At 44.0% G+C, this 11,581-nt stretch overlaps 1 long non-coding RNA gene across 1 annotated transcript; it reads left to right on the top strand.

Annotated features, from left to right (window-relative positions):
• Window positions 1–4,072: 4,072 nt before the first annotated feature.
• Window positions 4,073–6,839, top strand: LOC134028024 (uncharacterized). The gene is made up of 4 exons (XR_009931490.1): window positions 4,073–4,218; window positions 5,552–5,680; window positions 5,790–6,232; window positions 6,777–6,839. It is a non-coding gene; the product is annotated as an uncharacterized LOC134028024 (long non-coding RNA).
• Window positions 6,840–11,581: the final 4,742 nt, after the last annotated feature.

Raw genomic sequence — 11,581 nt, forward strand, 5'->3', positions numbered from 1 at the left:
TATATACACACACAGAAGGACCAAACTAGACAGGGGAAACTACGACAACGAGAGAACTGACTACAACAAACGAGAAAGCTGAAAACCTCACACTTGACAAGGCACAGACACAGAAAATCTGACCTCCAGGAAGACTGGAAACACTAGGGAGCATGGAAAACACACGAGGGAAGAGCTGGGGCAAGACCGTGGCCGTGACACATCCTCCAATCAGAGTCAGCAGAGCGGGCCTGGGAGCGTGAACGCCACAACTGGACCAGGAGACTTCCGGCTCTGAAGCAACATTGAGGCCGTGGTGACAAAGCTGGGACTATTGCTGACTGTTTACGAGAACGATACTCCGATCACTCCGTGTTCCGATCACTGTACAATGTTTTTTGTGTGCAACCGAACTCAGACTTGTGGACAGAATGTGACATAGGAAAACATCTTGGCGTTTAGGGGAAGTTATCCATTTTCTGTAAATAAGATCTAAATAAGAATACCCCACCCCCCTCTTTCTTTCTCGTTGGCTTTCTGAGAGTAGTGTCCTCTAGACTGCAACCTTCTTTACCCTCTACGAATCCATTAGATCATTATAAAAAATTCCCAAGTGGAGAATAAATGGCAACTCTTATCACATCTGGAAATGAATTGCTTGTTGAGGGAATTAAAACTAGCTTGTATAGCATCATCATTAGCCCTGCATAATTTGACATCTATTATTTAAATTTACATTTGAATGTCCATTTTACGTGAATTGCGTTTGTATGTTTCAGTTGAAAATGTAGTGGACTGAATAAAAAAAGGTCCACTGTGGGTACTTATTTAGTTGGTGTAGCCTTACTGAACCTTGTCTTTGTCACACAAACTCATTACATAAGACTCAAGATTGACTGGACACAACTTTTATTTCTACCATTATTTCCCTTCCAGCAAAGTCATTCTTTTGCTTAAACCATTGACAGATTTCCCCGTGTAATATTAATACAGCATGACAACAGAAATAGTTCCACTGTAGTATTTTTGGATGACACACACAGCTCAAAGCATTTAGGGAATACACTGACGTTATATACAGGCTTTTATTTCAGACCATTCTTGACAAAGAATTGTAAGATGTACTGAGATCAAATTCTTCATAATAACCATCAAAATAAATTACAGCTACAGGAGTGTTACTGATCTAATCATGTTACTTAGTATTGGTCACTTTCCGATGTCACTTATAAAAATAATTTATGAATTGTGTAGGCGGGATACAAATGTTTACTAAACATACGAACGAAAGTTAATGACCATGCGCGATTCACACACTGTCTGTTATTTTGTAGCCTAATAATATTATCCCTTAGCCGACATATTAGACATTGTGATGATATTATTCTGTTAATTAAAGTGACCAGACGTCCTCTTTTACCCGGACATGTCCTCTTTTCGAGACCTAAAAAATGTGTCCGGCAGGGATTGCAAAATTGTCAGAGATTTTGCCTCGTCGGATATTTGTGTTTCTCTGGGTCTTTCACAAACTATTACGCCCTTATAAGTTTTGGAAAGGGTATCTCCCTTACGTTCCACCTTCTTGCGCGAGCTCTGACTGTAGAGTCCCCCCCATCCCACAAACTTGAATCTGGACACCCTATGTTAATACACTAGGGAACTGCCATGCAAAGAAGCATCTGGCGTGACATCATAATCAGAAGTTGACATAGCAACGGACACATCGTGGCATTCCAAAGCATTATGATGTCACGCCTGACGCTTTTTGGCAGCCGATATTAGCTAAGACTGACACAAACAGAAACTCAGTACAGAGATAACGTCTTAAAGCGTACCACTAATATTAGTAGGTAAACACTGTCTTGTGTTCACAGAAGTGTTCACAATTTTCCATCTGCAAAATTGAGAAAACTGAACTTGAGAACTTCCTCAAGCAACAGAGGGCCAAAGTGTCTGAAGATGAAGCTTAAACCTAACTTCAAACAAGATGGTCCTTACATGGAAACAAGGGTGAGTTTCTCTTTATTCAGTAGAGTATAGACAGCTGACTGGCTTTTATTTTAAAAATGGTGTGAGAGGAATACTGATTTGTGAATTGCACCTCATGTGTCGCGAGTAAATGTATTTTTAAATGGATCACTGCTCATAGCATGAAGCCTTTTCTCTCTTCCCTAGGAGTACGGTGCCTCCCTCAGAAGAGATCCCTCCACCTTGACTGAGGGCTGGAGAGGGGTGTACATGGGCCACCACCCGGCCGAGGGCAGGGGTCCCTGGGCTGAGGAGGGTGGACCTCCCTTTAGAGAGAGCAGGACCACCAGACTGGGAAGGGTGGAGAGGAGGGCACCAACGTACAAAGAGGAACTAGAACAGCAGGTGACCCCCCCCCCCCCCCCCCCCCCCTATGAGTTGGGATACTGTACTAAAATACACAAAATACTATAAATATTATTGATTCTGCTCATAGATAAGTGATTGGTATTGAAGGTATAAACTCACCAAAACATGGACTGAACTATGATACATGGAATTTTCTTTATCAACTTTGAGTTGAGATTCTGTGTTTTACCTTAGTCTATGTTTGAAACAAGTAGAGCAATGATGGTGGGCATGTCATGTTTTGACATGAAGGGTACAGAGAATGGAGGAGTGAACGTTTTGGTCAGATAAATGATAAAAGTTGTAGATCTATATTGACTTTTAACATCATTTGTAAGTTAGTTTAATTCATCCCATTTAGACCGTCTCACCCAGTGAAAGTCAGTCTCATGTTCATGATGATGTCAATGTGTACGCTGAGTCTATCCTCAAACCTCTGGTACATGTGGTTCCAGGGGAGTCAGTATTCCTCACCATATTCCTTCATAACCTTGAATCCCTGCAGATCCAGGAGAAGCAGGAGCTCCGGAGGCTGGAGAAGGTGGAGAGGGACCGGGCTGAGGCCAAGATGGAGGCCGAAATAAGAAACTATAACCCATGGGGCCGGGGAGGGTGCGGCGCACCCCTCAGAGACACCCGAGGGAACCTCATTAGTACGTTGTAGCATGTTTCACTTACCTTCATTGTTGGGTCACCTTTCAGGATCGCATAAGTGGATCTGTGTTAAATTGATGAGAGATACAGGCTTATCCCCACATATATATAGGTGCTCATCTTTTTTTTTTCACAAGTTTTTTTATTTATTGTTTGGAGGATAACCCCTTGAGATGCAGCATCTCGTTTTCGAGGGGGTCCTCGGGGGTCATCTGATCTGTGTAACCCTCTGTGACATTGTTTGTAAAAAAGGGCTATACAAATAACATGATTTGATATAGTCACTTTGTAGAGGGACACATTTTAAACTGTTCTACCACATTTTAAACTGTTCATAAGAAATCATAAACTTCTTATGATTTGCCTGTCTAGCTGACCTGAAGCAGATGCACAAGCAGAATGAGGAAGCTTGGCTGAACCCTGAGACCTCTCAGAAAAAAGCCACAGTCACCAGGCCCATCCTGAGAGAGGACAGACTGCCGCCCATCAACACAGTCTCAGGTAGACAGTCACTGCACCAGCTGGCACATTGCAGACAACATACATTAACGTGCATGGAATACACATGGTTGTAATATATTTGATCTTTGCAGGTTTTGATCATGTCCAGACCACTGAGAAATCCAGGAGTATGTTTGCTAACCAGCAGACAGGGGTGCACTGGGGGCACCACCTGGCCGAGAGCAGGGGTCCCTGGGCTGAGGAGGGTGGACCTCCCTTTAGAGAGAGCAGGACCACCAGACTGGGAATGGTGGAGCCTGTGGAAAGGAGGGCACCAACTTACCAGGAGGAACTGGAACAGCAGGTGACCCCCCCCCCCCGCACCTCTATCTGTTGGGATGCAGCACCAAAATACACCAAATGCAATGAATGTATTAATTCTGAAAATCTTTATTCACAAAAGATGAATTATTCAATTTGCGCCACAAGTTGAAAGTCAGTCTCATGTTCATGATGATGTCAATGTGTACGCTGAGTCTATCCTCAGACCTCTGGTACATGTGGTTCCAGGGGAGTCAGTATTCCTCACCATATTCCTTCATAACCTTGAATCCCTGCAGATCCAGGAGAAGCGGGAGTGCCGGAGGCTGGAGAAGGTGGAGAGGGACCGGGCTGAGGCCAAGCTGGAGGCCGAAATAAGAACCTATAACCCATGGGGCCGGGGAGGGTGCGGCGCACCCCTTAGAGACACCCGAGGGGACCTCATTAGTACGTTGTAGCATGTTTCACTTACATTCCATGTTGGCTCACCTACAGGATTGCATAAGTTGATTGGAGTTCAATTGATGGCAGATATTTCTGTGTGAAGTGTCTGACTGTACTTTGTCTGACTAGCTGACCTGAAGCAGATGCACAAGCAGAATGAGGAAGCTTGGCTGAACCCTGAGACCTCTCAGAGAAAAGCCACAGTCACCAGGCCCATCCTGAGAGAGGGAGACAGACTGCCTCCCGTCAACATAGTCTCAGGTAGACAGTCACTGCACCAGCTGGCACATTGCAGACAACACATACATTAACGTGCATGGAATACACATGGTTATAATATATTTATTCTTTGCAGGTTTTGATCATGTCCAGACCAATGAGAAATCCAGGAGTATGTTTGCTAACCAGCAGACAGGGGCGCACTGGGGGCACCACCTGGCCGAGGATAGGGGTCCTTGGGCTGAGGAGGGTGGACCTCCCTTTAGAGAGAGCAGGCTGGAGCCTGTGGAGAGGAGGGCACCAACTTACCAGGAGGAACTGGAACAGCAGGTGACCCCCCCACCACCACCACCACCACGACCTCTATCTGTTGGGATACAGCACCAAAATACACCAAATGCAATGAATGTATTAATTCTGACAATCTTTATTCACAAAAGATGAATTATTCAATTTGCGCCACAAGTTAAAAGTCAGTCTGATGTTCATGATGATGTCAATGTGTACGCTGAGTCTATCCTCAAACCTCTGGTACATGTGGTTCCAGGGGAGTCAGTATTTCTCACCATATTCCTTCATAACCTTGAATCCCTGCAGATCCAGGAGAAGCAGGAGTGCCGGAGGCTGGAGAAGGTGGAGAGGGACCGGGCTGAGGCCAAGCTGGAGGCCGAAATAAGAACCTATAACCCATGGGGCCGGGGAGGGTGCGGCGCACCCCTTAGAGACACCCGAGGGGACCTTATTAGTACGTTTCATTTGCATCCCCTTTTAGCTCACCTTACAGGATATTATACGTGGATTGTGTTAGATTGATATCAGACAGTTCTGTCTGAAGTGTTTCTGGGACAAGGTGGACTAGAGTAGCTTTAACTGCCATGAAGTAGCTCACGCTTCAGGCTTATGCCCACTATATATAGATGCTCATCTGATCTGTGAAGCCCTCTGTGACATTGTTTGTAAAGAGGGATATACAAATAAGATTTGATATTTTCACATTGCAGAAGGCCACATTTTTAACATTAGTACCATGTGGGGTAAAAAGGTTGCTGGTCTGGTTTTACTGTGGTTAAAAGTTTTACTTTATAAATAAAAAACGTCCTATGTTTTTTCTCACTAGCTGACCTGAAGCATATGCACAGGCAGAATGAGGAAGCTTGGCTTAACCCCGAGACCTCTCAGAATAAAGCCACAGTCACCAGGCCCACCCAGAGAGAGGACAGACTGCCTCCCATCAACACAGTCTCAGGTAGCCAGTCACTGCACCAGCTGGCACATTGCAGACAACCAATAATTTCACGTGAATGTAATACACACGTACACACAATGCATATGGCTGTTCTATTTCATCTTTGCAGGTTTTGCCCCTGTCCGGACCTCCATGTATGCCAGAGGAAATGTGTTTCCTAACCAGCCAACGCTTCATCAACTCACTGAACTGGATAAGTATAAGCTTTGTCTAAAACAACAGGTACAGTGTGATATGGTTTGTGATGTGTTATGTTTACATTTCAAGACCCTGGCCTCTTGTGGCTGTAGGGTCTTGTAGCAACAAGCCATTGATTTGAAGGTTGTTGTGTACTGTACACAAACACACACACAGGTACATGATGTTGTATAACAAACTGTTTACCTCTCGGGCCCTGCCCAGATTGAGGAGAAGCACCTTAAGCAGGCAGAGGAGAGGGAGAAGCTACGCCTGGAGGAGGTGAAGGAGGAGAGGAGGCTGGCAGAGCAGAGGGCTCAAATCAAGAGGGAGTTTGACGAGAATCAGGAGATCCGAAGACTCAAGGAGATGAAGGTCAGCTGGGCACTGATTGGCTAAGAGGGATTTGGCAGAAATTAATGTTTATGCGTTTGCAATATACAGTATACAACTTATCTTATTTGGACCACACACTCTTGAATAACAATGCTAAACAATCTTGATAGTAGAAACGGGATTTTTATGGTGTGGAAACACTTGACGTAAGGGTAGATTTTAAGCGAGTGTAACATATTCTTATGACTCAGCTGTTATTAGCTAAGTAAAGTTTGGTCTTCTTGCAACAGAAAACGGACAAAAACAAGGAGCTGGTCCATCTTGCAGAGGAGCAGAAGAAGAAAGCGGTGGAGAAGAAAGAGCTGGAGGAGGAGGAGATTGCTGCTGGGAGGATGCACTATGAGAAAGAGAGACATGCGCGCATTCCGGTGAGAGGACCACAAAACTTTATTAGAAAGATTTGAACAAACAGAAATATCAGTCTCTGTCCCCCACAGACACCTTTTAGGAGTGTTCTTTCAGGAGTGTTCTTTGTGACTCAGCTGTTATCAGCAGAATACAGTTTGGTCTTCTTCTGCAACAGCAAACGGCCAAAAACAAGGAGCTGGTCCGTCTTGTAGAGAAGAAGAAGACAGAGCTGGAGGAGGAGATTGCTGCTGGGAGGATGCGCTATGAGAAAGAGAGACAGGCGCGCATTCAAGAGGTGAGAGGACAACAAAACTTTATTAGAAAGATTTGAACAAACAGAAATATCAGTATGATCCCCATCTTACTGTCTATCTGCAGGTGCGAAGGGAGATCTCGCCCCCCATCCCCACCCTCCAGAAGAGACACAGGACCCCCCAGTCCACCCCCAGTCCCCCCAGCATGGACAGCAAACGCCCCACCACCCCCCTGTCTGTAAGTTACCGCTTGTATAAACCATAAACGTACTATCGAGAGCATCATCTGAAAACGGATAGAAACTGATGTCTCTCTCCCCCCCCACAAACACCTTTTAGAAGGGCTCTCTTTCAGTGCCCCAGTCCCAGACACCCTCTGTCCCAGCTGTTAAGAAGGAGCTGGGAGCTGCAGGTAACTCACACACAAAAACACGAAATGTTCCATATAGCTGGAACCAACACATTGTAGATTATTTGTAACTGGTATGTGATGATTGTGTGTGTATGTGTGTCAGGCTGCCTACCAGAGTACAACAGGGAAGTGCTCTGTAAGTTGACTGCAATCCGTAAAAAGCTGCTCAGAGAGCAGAAACGGGTGAAGGGCCAGATGATGCGCTCAGAGTGAGAGGAGCTCGTCAAAAATAAAGCAAAATTAGGGAGGCCCCTCCCCCCATTAAAAAGGCTGTGCTTCATGACCTCCTTTTCAGCCTTTCCCACTTGGACTTCCATACAAAGTAAAAGACCAAGCGGTCCAAGGTTAAAAGCACCCTTCTTGGGGGGATAAAAACAGCTGAAACCAATAAAAACGGGTAAAATCACAGTTTTTATGATTAAAATACGTCCTTCGATGGTCAAGTCACGTAGTCCCCAGAAAGCCAGTCGTTGCCTAGTCTTCCCAAGTAGACCACCCCAGTTCCCGCTGCCTAGCCCTAACCGGTCAAATTTAACCCCTAGAACCCTCAAGTCTGTTTGTGTGGTGAGTGGCAGTCCTGTCAAGTCCTGTGTGCGCCAGGGGCCGTGAAACTGGGCCTCTGTCTTGTTTCTGTTCAGTTTGGCCCCTGACGCCAGTCCAAACCAGTCAGTCCTGTCCAGAGTCCTGTCGATGGAAGGTCGGTCGGTGCATAAAACATTGACGTCGTCCATATATAAAACACATGTGGCTGAGAGCCTCCCGCTCCCCGGGACTCCCAGCCCAGTGATCCATTGGTCCCTTCTCAAAACCTGCGCCAAGGGTTCGATACAGGAGACAAAGAGAAGGGGAGATAACGGACAACCCTGACGGACGCCGCAGTGGACATTAACTGCGTTTGTGAGTTTCCCGTTAACTAGAACTCTGCTGTGTATACCCCTTATGCGAGAGGCTTTGGTGCCGTCATCACTGAACCAGGTGAGGCCCTCCTCTCTGGGATGCAAGGTCTTAAAACAGTCAGTCAATCTAAAGTCTCTTACCGTACTGCTTAAAAGAGTTGACGCCTTGTCTACCTTAAAATCAACCCTTGCACCTCTCCTGTCAGCCCTGGTTAAAACACTGTTAAAATCCCCTGCTAAAATAAGGGGGGCCCTACCTAGCAGGTGGGACTGCAGATCTTCTAAAAGAGTAAAACGTTCATTGATAAGATGTAAATTCTGGAGAAGGCAGGCCGGAAGGAGTCACGACAAAGGAAAGGAGTTGACTTGGGTTTATTAGTCGAGCAGCCCGGATCAAACAATCAGTTCAAGACGATCTGATGGCATGAGTGAGAACTCTGTCTCTCAGTTGTGCTTAAATACATGAGTTGGACATTACATATATAGAATGACACAGAATTGCTTCCTTAACGGGTTTTCAGTGGTCAATGTATTGACACCCTAAAACGTTCAGCAGGTGAAGTGGTCGTTAATCACATAAGCCTTATTTGTACATGATTTTCCTCACTGTCTCCCCACTGTCTGGCCTGCATGCTATATTCTGCTCAGAGGGGGCCTCGCTGCATGACCTCTTGACCTTACAGAGACACACACTGTACATGTATCCAGAAACTCTGCCTTACAGTTCCTTCCTCTTTCTATTTTTGTAAATCAATTTTAAGTGATTTGCATCCTGCGAAACCTCTCTACAAATGTCTAATAAGCCTGCACCCTTTAAATCACTATGGTATCAAGTTGAATTCCCATCACAATTATCAATGATGCATGAGTTATCAGCCATCTGTAACCTATACTCGCATAACCAAAATCCCACTCCACACTTGACAAAGAGTGAGTAAAAGATCATGCGGATAATCTACTCTACACTTCACACTTAGACAATCACTTGGTCAAAACTCCTTTCCGGTTAAGGATAAAATCACCAAATGTCATCTAGTGTGACAAAACTAATTCACAACACGCACATGCTAAATATACATAACTCTCAACAAAATTATTACATCACCCCTAAATATTATTCCTTAGTACATCCCTACGACTAGGAAGGCTGTAAACTTTTTTAATTAAAATTAACATCACACGCAAACAAATTCCAAGAAAGAGAATGTCTTCTATTCGTGGTTCAGCCGAACTCGAATGTCTCTCTTAGGCAGGACCTTTCCGTCGCCTGTCCTTCTCCATCTGTTTGACTCAGTTTCAATCAGAATTAGACATTTCATGCCATGCAACACTATCTCTCTTAATCAACATTATCGATGGAATCTATGGATGAGAATGAGCTTTCAGAAGAAGTATCAGACCGACCTCTAATAGATTTGATGTTAACCGCAATATTACCCGTGGTGATAACCGGCATGTTTGTAATAGAATGCAAAGATTTCACAATTAGGGCCCGAAATATTGGAAAACAGCAACTCATGATCACTACAACAAGAATGATTACCACAAACACTGGCGCTAAAGTACCTATAATCCATGCCACTAGAGAATTTCCTTTGAACATGTTAGCTACAATGTCTCGATTGGTTCTTACAATATTATTTTGTATGTCTCTGATATTATCAATAGCTTTAGACAAATTACCAAGACCTTCAGATTCGGATGGAAGATACGTACAACATGAATCATCTCCCACAATAGCACAAACGCCTCCCTGTGCGGCTGTGATTGCGTCCAGAGCAATTCTATTGTTTATGGTAAATTCTCTAATTGCAGCAACTTCAGCTCCCAACGCCTGAAATCCCATAAGTGTGGCATTACCTACTCTCGTGACATCATGACGAGTTAATGCTATCATGTAATGATTAGAATATTGAAGTTCAGTATTCCAGAAGATGGTCTTGAATACTAGCTGAGTGCGTGTAAATATCCTGAAATCACGAGGTAGAGCACTATACCTGTCAGCCAAATCAGTTGCATCCGTGTTTTGCAAATGTACATAACCCATAGTTTCCGTATTGGAACGCTTAGCTCTTGAACCAGTGCGATGATGGGTCATGAATTCAATAGGTTCAACTACATACAATAAATCGTTAATTGTGCACACTCCACAAAGACCTCTGAATAAGGGCGGTAGGCTCGTCCATACATTCTCACCACAACACCAATTAAAGCCTGGAATGGGCGGAGTTCCCATTTCAGTAACGTGATATCCAAATCCCGGACACTCGAAAATGCTCTAACACTGGGTGAGTCGCAAGAAACCTACGTCTTTGGCTCCACGAGAATCTTTTTCTACTCCTCTAATGCACACTTCATAAATTGAGGACGAATTAATGTTAGCTGAAACTTAAGTAGGAACAATAGATAAATCATTAGACAAAGAAACGATGTGTTTTTTTGTAGAATATTTTACATCCTACTAATGATGGCAACTCTTTAGGGACTGAGAATATAGTAGCATGAGAATTCTGTAAATCTGGTTTGCTTCCCTGATTTATGGAAATATTGGAATAGATAATATATTGTGACATCATGTTTAATAATCCCTTGGCTTTGACTACCATGTTGCTAGCTTTGGCCACATAAATGTTATTCAGCAAAATAATCGGTCGCAATGGAATCTTTGAATTAGGTTGTTCACCTAGCAAAGGATGTCTTTGTAATACGTACTGATACGCGAGAAGGCACATGGATGGTAATCCTTCAGAACCTTGAAGTGGAACTGTCCAATAAGGAAACAATTCTTCAGTTGATTGCGGTAACATGGAACACGCATAGCAAGAATTAGGAGTCAGTTTCCGAACTCTACTTTTGAGAGCGCTGTACCATAAATTAGATGCAAAAGGATGGTCTTTATTGACTGGCATATCCCCTCATCTGTGTATTTTACTTCATCATTTTCTTTGAAGGGTCCAGATATATCATTAGGTGAAATTTCTGGCCATGATGTGGGAATTGGAACTCTCCCAAATACAGTACTAGGTGGTATCCAATAGGGAGCACATCTACCTTTCCAATAAAGTGAAAGATAAGTGTAAAGTTTGTTATCACAAAGCCAAATCATGAGATCAGTAGCAGGCCATGGATGAAGTGTTCCCAGGAAGATCCTCTTATCTGGACAACCTTGAGTAAAACCCATCTCATGCACTGTTTTAACGCCTTGAGTATAACTTAGACAAGTTACAGGTGCCTTCATTCGTGTAGCTTTAATAACTATTGGTTGAATATTGTCATAGGCATCCAAATCTCTCTGAACTAGAAACTTAGGAGTGAGCTTCTTCCAGAATGCATTACAGTACTCAACAGTAACTGTGCTGGGCTCGGTAAACATAAGTGCTTGACTTAGTATTAACACTTCTTCACCGTCAAGTGATTC

This window comes from Osmerus eperlanus, chromosome 10 (genome assembly GCF_963692335.1).
Source record: "Osmerus eperlanus chromosome 10, fOsmEpe2.1, whole genome shotgun sequence".
NCBI classification, from domain to species: Eukaryota; Metazoa; Chordata; class Actinopteri; order Osmeriformes; family Osmeridae; genus Osmerus; species Osmerus eperlanus.